This window comes from Salvia miltiorrhiza, chromosome 7, assembly GCF_028751815.1.
Source record: "Salvia miltiorrhiza cultivar Shanhuang (shh) chromosome 7, IMPLAD_Smil_shh, whole genome shotgun sequence".
NCBI lineage: Eukaryota > Viridiplantae > Streptophyta > Magnoliopsida > Lamiales > Lamiaceae > Salvia > Salvia miltiorrhiza.
This window is the reverse complement of record NC_080393.1, coordinates 21,892,331-21,903,403: the sequence shown is the minus strand read 5'-3', so window position 1 is coordinate 21,903,403 and position 11,073 is coordinate 21,892,331. Positions and strand designations below refer to the sequence as shown.

General features: G+C 41.6%; 1 long non-coding RNA gene across 1 annotated transcript; it reads left to right on the top strand.

The window, feature by feature from the left end:
* The first annotated feature begins 4,777 nt into the window (after positions 1-4,777).
* On the top strand, positions 4,778-8,288 carry LOC130993433 (uncharacterized). Its single transcript, XR_009091655.1, has 3 exons — positions 4,778-5,069; positions 7,302-7,364; positions 8,016-8,288. It is a non-coding gene; the product is annotated as an uncharacterized LOC130993433 (long non-coding RNA).
* Positions 8,289-11,073: the final 2,785 nt, after the last annotated feature.

Below are 11,073 nucleotides of genomic sequence, written 5' to 3'. Positions count from 1 at the left end.
TTTTAATCTTAGTCAGAAATTAATTACGTGGAAAAAAATAGTCCACATAAGCTCGAACTCATCACTCCGGTGGCCGAAAAAAATTGAGGGGACGAAATTGCAAAAATTGAAAAGGTTATGATTTAATTCGCCACACTTCAAAAGTCGCGTTAAAATTGCAAATTCAAAATTGTTCGTGATTTTATTTGCAAAAACCCCTTAAATATAACTAATTTTATTAAAATTTGTGTCCACTACATGGATTAAGAGTTTTCATGAATAGAGTGCGTGATCATTTTTATGTTAAAATAACTTTAATATTATTTTTTTTATCATATTTTTTGAAAAAAAAAAAACAACAACAACAACAATTAGGGGTGAAATCATTACCTCACTTTCAACCTATTCTTCCCCAAACATCTTGATCATTTCTTCCGGTGAGATTTGGGTGTGGATTTCCAACTAATTAATTATGCCGGTGAGTTTTTCGACAATTTTTTGACCAAAGTTGGACGATGAAACGGACGATAAAACCAAATGGAAAATGTATTCATCCGCTTTTAATGTTAACAGATATATTACATATATTATATGATGTGAAGTTCAATGTTCTATTAGCGACCACGCCTATCACGCGTATCAGCTTCTCCACCGGAGCTGTCACGGAAGCATCATCTTCCGCCGTTTCACCACCACGCGTTTCAGCACCACGCGTATCAGCTTCTCCACCGGAGCTGTCACGGAAGCAGCTGCTACCGCCGTATCACCACCACGCATATCAGCACCACGCGTATCAGCTTCTCCACCGGAGCTGTCACGAAAGCAGCAGCTGCTACCGTCGTCTTTAAGGAGCCGTCTCGACCGAAGCTGTCACGGAAAAATTCTCCGGCCTGCCGCGACTTCAGGACGGCCTCTCATCTGCTCTGATTCTCGATCCGGTGGGCGGCGCTGATTGCACGACGGGCCTGCCGATCCAGAGGGCTCTTCTCACCGCGAGGGCTCTTCTCCGATCCAGACTCCAGACTCTCCACCGGCGAGGGCTCTTCACCGATCCAGACTCCAGACTCTCCCACAGCGAGGGCTCTTCTCCGGCCGGCCGCGACTCCAGACTCTCAACCGGCGCTTCCTGCCGGTGATGGATTCGAGTTCGCCGGAAGTCCATCGTGACAAGGGGGCCTCAATCTTCCCCTGGTCTCTTCTAATTTTGACAGGTCTCGATCTAAGTCCCCTGCAAATGTTCCGACTCAGCACCTGCCTCTCGTAAAGCCGGGTTATTCTTCCGGCGCAGTGGCTGTTGGGCAGCGCTCGTCGGGTTTTTCACCGGCGCAGAGTTTGATCGGTGAGCCTCACCAGGCCATCCCTGGTTTGATACAGCCGCTGCCGACTTCAGTAGCGCAGGTGCCGGGTTCTGCTCCGGCTGTTTCTTTCGCTGCCAAAGTAGCTGATAAAGTCCAACCCAAATCCCTTAAGAAGCCGGATGTTGCAGCGTATGGCCTCCGAGGCCTTCAAATACAGCGAGAAGGAGAGGTTGTCACCCTCTCAGTGCCCAAATCAGAATATCAAACAAAGTTGGATGAGTTTCAATTTGCACTAATCGGTAGACTTATCCAACGTAAAGGGGACAAGCCACGCACGTTCGCCGACCTCTCTCATGAACTTCGAACCATATGGCAGTGCGCCGACTGTCAACTGGTGCCCATGGCTAAGGGATTCTTCGTTGTTAATTTTTTGACGATGGAAGCGAAAAAGAAAGCTAAGGGGAGTTCTTTTCTCCAACTGTCAATCGGCCACGTACGCTTCCGTGAATGGACTAGGTATTTCGATCCGTATAAGGAAGTGTCGTCTCTGGCTCAGGTATGGGTTCGGATATATTATCTCCCTGTGGAGTTATGGACTCCGGTGATTATTGCTGGTATAGGTCGTGTGCTTGGTCATCCTATGCGAATTGATAATGCCTCCGCAACTGGTCATGTGGGACACTTTGCGCGGGTTTTGGTGGAACTTGACATGGCTTTGCCTATTCTCAACTCGATGTACATTGATGACGGCGATAGATCGTTCTACATTGAGTTTGGTTTTGAATCTATGCCTCTTTTTTGCTCGCGTTGTAAACTTACAGGTCATTCAACGGATAAATGCCGGAGAGCTGATAGGGCCACGAGCAAGCGAAAGATCACTGAGCCTCCTGCTGTGGTTGTGAAGAATCTTGATAAGGGAGAGGGTCCGACTCCTGCATGGCAGCCCAAAGTTGATATTCTTAAACCTCTATCAGGTCTTGATCTTCTAGACACGGCACCTTTTAAGAAAAATGATCTCCCTCTGGCGGGGGATGCTAACCGATATCAAGCGCTAGATGAGGATGAGGAAGAGGAAGTGGAGGAGACTATCATTGCGGACTCCAATTATGAAGCAGACCCTTTACATGAGGAAGAAAATGATGGGTCGCCTCACACGGACAAGGCTAGTGATAAGGAGGGCTCGAATGTAGAGGGAACTTTGGAGTTGGATTCTGGAACGAATAGTGGAGCTGTGGTAGAGCAACAACCGGTAGTTGGGGCAGAAGATTCAGCGAGCCAGCGGGTTAATTCGCCGATTAAGGAAGTTGATTTTGATAATAAATCCATTTCTTCTCCGGATGACATGGCGAGTCGTATTATTAGGTTAGAGGAGCAAGTTAATCAGGGGATGCAGTTGCTCTCGGAGCAGAAGCGCGGACGTGGTCGTCCAAAGGGCTCGGTAAAGGGACGAGAGTCTATACATGCAATTCCGGAAGGTTGTATTAAAAGTCGTCTCAGGAATGTGGAAGAAATGGGTAACAAACCGATGGAGTTTGTGGTTGACGTCACCAATAGGCCTAGTATGATTGCAATGAATAATGTCGTCCATAGGCGTTGGTCGGATGATTTGGATAATGATCCTGACTTTCTTTTTTGAGTTGTTCTCCTTCGCTTTTTAAGTTTTGTGCCCTTAGTCTGCATCTTGTGCTTTCAAGGGATGTTTTTTCTTTTTCACTTTATAATAAACCTCAATTTAATAATAATATTAATGTTAGAGTATTTCTACATTCTAAGTTGGTTGTCATTGTTTAGACTATCTTTATGAGTTGCTTTCAACGTTACAAGTTTTTTGGAGACACCCAAGCAGCCTACATTTGCGATTTTTGAAAATAATACTGGAGATATTCCTGAGCCTATCTACAAATATATATCTACCGAATCTCCAGATGGTGTTGGAGTCTTTTATGCTAGGGTTTCAGAGAATCCTAATCTGTACGGCAAGTGTCTTTCTTAGAGTCCTACTTCTACTTGACAACTTCTAGAGTTTGGCTATATATTGAAGACGAAGAGGACCTGTTTTAGCTGCTGATTTTTGTGCTACTCTACCGTTTTTTGAGAGTATTTTCGTGGGTTTTGTTCAGGGCATACACTACATGTAAGTGTGTTCTAGTTTGTTACGTATTTCATCTTGTAAGTGTTATGGGTTAGATTATTACTTTGATTCATTGCTCCAGCCTGTTGCAGTAAGTTTATTTGTTGGGTTTGAGCGTTGAATGTGTAGCATTCAAGTTTAGGGAGTGAGTTGTTAATTTGCTCTCAATTATTCATCTTGGTGGAGGTTTGGAAAGATATAGAGGCTAGGGAACGATTCTTCGCGTGTAAGTCCTTTGTATTCTTATCATCACTAGTGGATAATTTACCCTAGGCGTGGCCCCCCAGACGTAGGTGGTTTATCAACGAACTAGGTTACCAACTTTGGTGTTCTTGCTCTTTACACTTTCAGCACGTGTTTCTGCATAAGTCTCTCTGTGAGTTATAACTTCTGGGTGTGCTGCATCAGTTTCTCTGCATGTTATAACTTCTGTGTGTGCGAGATTATATGTGTTTGGATAGGAGAAAATTTCAATTGGTATCAGAGCGGGTCACCCAATTTATCAGTGTTGATCCTGTATTTCTGCCGCCTATCATGTTGCTGTTTTTGTGCGCTACAATGGCTTCGAATAGAGATTGTATTGTGAAACCCCCTGTTTTAGATTGATCTAATTATTGTTTTTGAAAGGTTCGTATCAGATCATACATCAGATCCATTAGTGAGAGTGTGTGGACTTCTGTGGAAAATGGTTGGAGTGCCCCCGTAGATGCTGATGGAAGTGAAAAACCTAGAGGTAAATGGCTTGTACGAGATTCAAATGCATCATGTATGAATCAAAAAGCCATCAATATTATCCAATCAACTGTTTCTATGGAAATATTCTCTCTTATATCTACATGTGAGACTGCAAAAGAAGCATGAGATATGTAGTAGCCCGCTCTTTTAATTATGATTAAAACCAGTAAATGCAATTTTTATAAATGAATCCAGTTTATAGTCCTGATTTTTTTTATCAGAGATGGAGTATTATTTTAGCCGTATGCTTTTGTATGCATGAGAAAAATGCGACGAGGATTATTGAGCTATTCAATAATTATTATTTCCAAGTTATAACTGACTTAGCAAAGTCAAATTATTTATTAATCGAGAAACATAAGCAGTTATATTTTATTAGTGCTACTAGAAGTCGAGGATTTATTCCGACAGCAAAGCAGATTAAATCTACGGATTTAATTTAAGTTATATTATAGTTTATCAAGTTAGCAGGCAAGGAAAAATATATCAAACAGATACAGTAACAGATGATAGAGAATAGAAGCCAGTATATTATTATAGTTCACGAATACAGTCTACTTCCCAGCTTGGGGAAAATCATATACTAGTATATTACAAGGTTGAATTTACGTGGCCACCTTACCTTACTGCCACTCACTCTAGTTGGCACAACAATTAAAGAAGAGAGATAGAAATGTCCATAAAGTTAGTGGAAAGCAAAATAAGTGTGCTGCCACCCCACTACCTATTGCTCCCCACCTATTCAAACCACCTCCACCATCTCGATTCTTTAAGGCTACTAAGCCAACACTCCTTCAAGCAAACAATTCAGCAGCAACCTACCTCCATTCATTCTTTACTCACCTGTATTTGTTAAAGTAGCAACCTTATTTCAGTTCATCTCATACAAATCAACAACAACAGCCATCAACAACAAACAATTACAGGTATATACTACTATCTCAGTTTATTTTCTCAATTTATTCAAGCCACATACACTGTCATAATACCCAAGCATAGAACATGGATATCAACATGAATCTTGTTAACATCATTCACCTTAGCAACTAGAAGCTTAAACAGGAAACGAGTATATATATATGCACACAGGGACTTAGCAATCGAAATCAGTTTATGCTATATTTTCTTATCACACGAGGCAAGCAAGGAAAATTCTTGATACATTAGCAAATCACAGTGCCTAGTTTTAATCTCTAGCATAACCGATATGTATATATATAGAGAGATCAAGAGTATTACATCTCACTGTTTCAGAAAAGAAAATAGCAATAACACTTATGGGATTCATAGAGTATTAGATACCACAAGAATTCCTTTTACACAAAAATTGGGGATCGAACTTAGCTTTTGGGGGAAAGGGATTGTACCTGTTTCAATAAACGAGGAGGAGGGCGACTGCCCCTTGGCGGTGGCGGTGGCAGCCTCTGGCTTGCTACCTGCCGGACGAAAACAATGAGGGGAGCACGGAGACCTCGCCGATTCTTCAGTGGCGGCGACGGCTGATTTCTGAGGAAGAAGAGCAGGGGCTCGAGTACGGAGCAGCTTCCAACGACGTTACAGGGAGGCGGTAGTTCCCAATAGAGGAGGCGGAGCGTCGAGCAACAGCCTTGCCAATTTTAGGGCAAAGGCAGCGCGACGCCAACGGCGACTCCCGCCGGTTCACAGAGCAGCGGCAGACGAAGTCCAGCAGGCCGCGACTCCGGCGAAACAGCAGCAGTTGGCACTGACCATCGGACGAACAGCAGCAACTCCAGCCGGCGGCGACTCCAGGCGAAGCAGCAACCACTCCCAGACGACGACCGGCGCCGTTTGAGTCGCCGGATTCAGACGAGGATGTGACCGCGGCGCTGATTCCAGAGATAGGGCTCGACTGAGTTCTGCGAAGAGAGAGATAGAGGACGTCGCCGGGGTTTGACGCATCGGCATCCGAAGCAGACCGGAGCCGACGGACGCTGAACAGCCAAGGAAGAAGGCGGCGCTGCTGTTTTGGAGAAAAAGAGAGACGAGATCGAGAGAGAGGACAGCGCCGGGACTTAGACGACGTCGGGGTAAGACTCGTCGCCGGTAGAAGCCAACCAAAGCAGACGGCAGCTGAGTGGTCGGAGAAGAAGGGCCGATCGAGCGCCGATTTTGAGGAAGGGAGCAAGCGGCTCCTTGAGAGAGAAAAGAGAGAGGCGTGCGTCTGTTTTGAAGAAAGAGAGGGACCGAATGGAGGAGATAAGGAAATGAGTTGGGCTAAAATTTTGGGCCATTCATTTAATTAGTTGGGCTTGATTTATTTAGTTAATTTGGGTCCTCCAATTATTTTTGTATTGGGCCAATTCTAATTTATTCAGTTGGGCCTAATTTTTAATGGGCCTCTTTCAACTAATTGATTATTGGGCTTGTTATTATATCCAATTGGGCCTTGTTTTATTTTTATGATTGGGCCACCTTTAATTGGTTTCGGAACAGGCTGAATTTTCATTAAACCAAGCCCAGTTATTTTATTCAGTTGGGCCTTATTTATTTATTCAGATGAGCCTTTATTATTTCATTTCAATTGGGCTGAATTATTAATTACAGCCGGGCCTAGCATACTTCATTTATTTGAGCCCAACTATTAGATTATTTATTCATTTGGGCCAAGATTTATTTACTTACTTAAGCCAAGGAATTATTTTCAATTGGGGCTTTCATATTAATTATTCAAGCCCATTTCTGCTTAATTAATTATTGTTTTGGACTTCAGATTTAAAGTGAGCTATCATTTTTTTTCATTAAAGCCACTGGTTTACTTAATTAATTGGCTACTCTCTTTTGAGCCGATTAATTATTTGAGGTTACATTAGTAATTATGTTTCTATCGAAAAGCCCGATAATTTCTACAAGGTCACACCTCGTTTAAAGCCGAGTTAGTCCTTTTTCAATCAAGTACAAATGCGAGGTTTATTTCACGACTAGAATATTCCGATGAGGAAAGAAGAATCACAACTTTATTCGATCGCGTTAGACGAGGATTAGTTAAATCTATTAACGAGGATTAATAGTAGAATTCCCGATTATCGCTCAGAAAATTAGTACATGCATACCAGATTCACGCACAGTTAAATTACGCTTTCTCATTAATTAAGAATTTTCCTCGAGACAATGTCTTATTTTATATTCTCGTGATTAAGGTCAAGCGCAAGAGTAAGAACTACACAAGGAGTTAGAGTACCTTAGCAAAACTTTGCTATCAGGTGGGCAATTTCTTACGCGTAAATAAAATGCTATGCAAGTGTTATGCTTTAAAATGCAAATTGGATCTTCAAGTGTGGTATGCTTTATTACGCTTAAATGAGTTAAGCTTTATTATGCTGCACGTTAAATGATTTACGTTATGCTGATTACGCTTATTTACGCTTGAATGCTTTACGTTGATAAGTTTATGCTTATGTTTGATGCTTGCGTCTGTTGGGGGAGGCCTCCCTCAACAGTACGATGCCGTGTCCGCTGAGGAGGGCCTTCCTCACGGCGCGATGCCCGTGTCCGCTAAGGGAGGCCTCCCTAGCGGCGCGATGCCAGTATTCCAGTGTTACAGCGTCTATTGGGGGAGGCCTCCCTCAATAGTACGATGCCGTGACCGCTGAGGGAGGCCCCCTTCACGGCGCGATGCCCGTGTTCGTTGGGGAAGGCCTTCTCCACGACACGATGCGTGTTGATGATTGTTAATGATGAAGAATGCGCTCATGCTGTTTATGAATATGGAAATGTTTAATGAGCAAAGGATTTGAAAGAAACTTATGCCTCTTATGCAAAGTTGTGTTTTGTTGTTGATATTATGTTATATGCTTGGCACTGCCCACTGAGTACTCTTGTACTCAGCCCTTCGTATGTTTATGTTTGTGCAGGTTGAGTTGTGATGGGCGATGAAGTGTTGCTGAGTGGAGTTTTTGTTGAACTTAAAGTAGGCTCAGAAAGGATACATGTCTTCATACATGTATCTCAGTTATGATTCCGCTGTAAACACTGATTATTTCAGTTACACCTTCCGTTGCAAACTCTGATAATGTTTTAGCCAAGCCCCTAACGATGCCTTTTTCCTTTTAAGGAATATAACGCTTATACAAGTTCGTTGAGTACCCTTTTTATGCGAACTATGCCTTTTTCCTTTTTAAGGAATATTTCACGCGTATTCAAGCTCTTTGAGTATTCTTTTATGCGCCCCTTTCTAAACCCGCTTCGTAATTTCCCTTCCCCAGTCATGGTTTCCCGGCTTAATTATCTTTAATTAAGGCCGGTCGTGACAAGATACTTTTCAAAATACTTTTGAAAGTGATGATCTTGTGAATGGACATCTACTTCAACAACTCACTTCCATATTTGAGATGTTGAAAATGGAAGAAGATGAAACTATTGGCGAGTTTCATTACAAGCTTCTCACATTTTTCAATGAGAGTTTTTCCTTGGGAAAAATAATTAGTGAGGAAGAATTGGTGAGAAAAGTCTTAAGATCTCTTCCGGAAAGGTTTGACTTCAAAGTTGCAGCCATTGAAGAAGCAAGGGACTTGTCTACCATGAGGCTGGGTTAATTAATTGGATCATTGTGAGTTTTCGAAATGAGCAAGAAATATGACAAGCCTGAAAAGCAGAAAACATCGTTTTTACTATAAAAAATGAAGAAGTTCATAAATCTGTCTCTACAAAGGTTTCTACTGTTGGTGATACGGATACATAAGCCGATGTTGTTGCTTACACTGCCAAGGTTGAAGATGTTTCAAATACTATCATTGGGAACGTTACAACTGCTGAAGAGACTGTTAGTGATAATGAGGAACTTGATGAGAACTACTTGGCCGATGATTTATAAAAAATGCCTAGCGATGCTTGAATTGAACAAATCCCTCTCCACACAACTCGTTGATGTCTCCAAAGAACGTGATGAGTATAAGGATTTATTTGAAAAGCTGAAGATGGATATATGGTTCTTCAACAAACCATGGAACAGGTGAATTGGAGCATCATCAGAAGCTAGTTAAAATGATGAACACTGGTACTGATAAACTCGAGGAAATCCTAGAGAATGGGCAACATACTAACAACAAAGTTGGAATAGGATTTCAAGGGAAATGATGGATTCCCAAAGTCGATGGTACCAAGCCTGATATCATTCCTTCTAAGGGAGACACTTGAAAGGCTCCTCAGAAATTTTCACAAACATGTTGTCTACATAAATCTTCCCTCAAGAAGGAACATCTCTCAATCTTTTGTTCCTATTTGTCATTATTGTGATCATCGTGGACACATCAGACCTCGGTGTAGATTTTATCTCAATGATAGAAGGAAGATGGTGGATACAAGAACTTATCAGGCAAATAAAGTTCGTATTATTGGAGAACGCATGAAGGAAGGCATTGATTATTTTAGAGGAAAGATTGATCAACCTCATTCGCATAGATCATCTGCAAGTACATGGCGACCAATTTGTCATTATTGTGATAAATCAAGTCATATCAGACCAAATTGTAGATCATATCTTGAGGATAACCAGAAGAAGAAAAGAAGAAAAATTTGAAAGAAATGGGTACAGAAATCGGTACATGTTCCTCTATTTGTTTATGCAAATGTTAAAACATAAAAATCTGCAGATGTTAAAACAGAGAGTGATTCTAATGATGACATGGTTATCCAAGCAAATTAATTGTTGATACTCCTGCTGCTGCTATGGATGGTGGTATTGCTCCTTTTGTCACGAATGAACTTGCGTTAATGTTCCAAAAGTCACTTAATTTGTTATTCCCGCCATGAAGTTTTGCAGCCCCTCGATATTTGCATTAAGATGGAGAGAAGCCTGGAGAAAGGGGGAGACATGCTGTTAAAAGAAGAAGTTGTCCTTGTTGTGTGACGAAAATGGGGAGTATATGGATTATTGTATTGAGGGGGAGCTGATCACCTTAAGGGGGAGTATTATTCGTTTCTACTTGTGTATTCATGAGTTTTGCAGAAATTGATTTTGTCTACACCAATGACAAAGGGGGAGATTGTTAGAATATTTCTACACTCTAAGTTGGTTGTCATTGTGTAGACTAGCATGAGTGTCTTCATGAGTTCTACTTGCCATTTCTTAATGAGTTGCTTCCAATGTTACAAGTTTTCTGGAGACACCTAAGCAGCCTACATTTGCGATTTTTGAAGATAATATTGGAGATATTTTTTAGCCTATCTACATATATATCTACCGAATCTCCAGATGGCGTTGGAGTCTTTTATGCTAGGGTTTTAGAGAACCCTAATCTGTACCGCAAGTTTCTTTCTTAGAGTCCTACTTCTGCTTGACAACTTCTAGAGTTTGGCTATATATTGAAGACGGAGAGGACCTGTTTTAGCTGTTGATTTTTGTACTACTCTACTACATATTTAGAGTATTTTCGTGGGTTTTATTCAGGGCATACAATACATGTAAGTGTGTTCTAGTTTGTTGCTTATTTCATATTGTAAGCGTTGTGAGTAGGATTATTACTTTGATTCCTTGCTCCAGCCTGTTGAAGTATGTTTATTTGTTGGGTTTGAGCGTTGAATGTGTAGCATTCAAGCTTAGGGAGTGAGTTGTTAATTTGCTCTCAATTATTCATCTTGGTGGAGGTTTGGGAAGATATAGAGATTAGGGAGAACGATTCTTCGCATGTGGTTTATCACCGAACTGGGTTACCAACATTGTACTCCCTCCGTCCGCCAAAAGTGGGGCACAATTACTATATCGGGCGTCCGCAAAGAGTGTACCACTTTTCTTTTATGGAAATGATCCCACCATCCACTTTAATCTTTTAACCTTACAAACACTCTTTATTTACAAAAATACCCACTCCAAATTCAATCTCAACCACATATCTCATAAAGTGGTGGGACCTTTTCTCCACTACATCAAAATCATCACCAATTTTATTAAATTCCGTGCCCAACTTAAGTGCC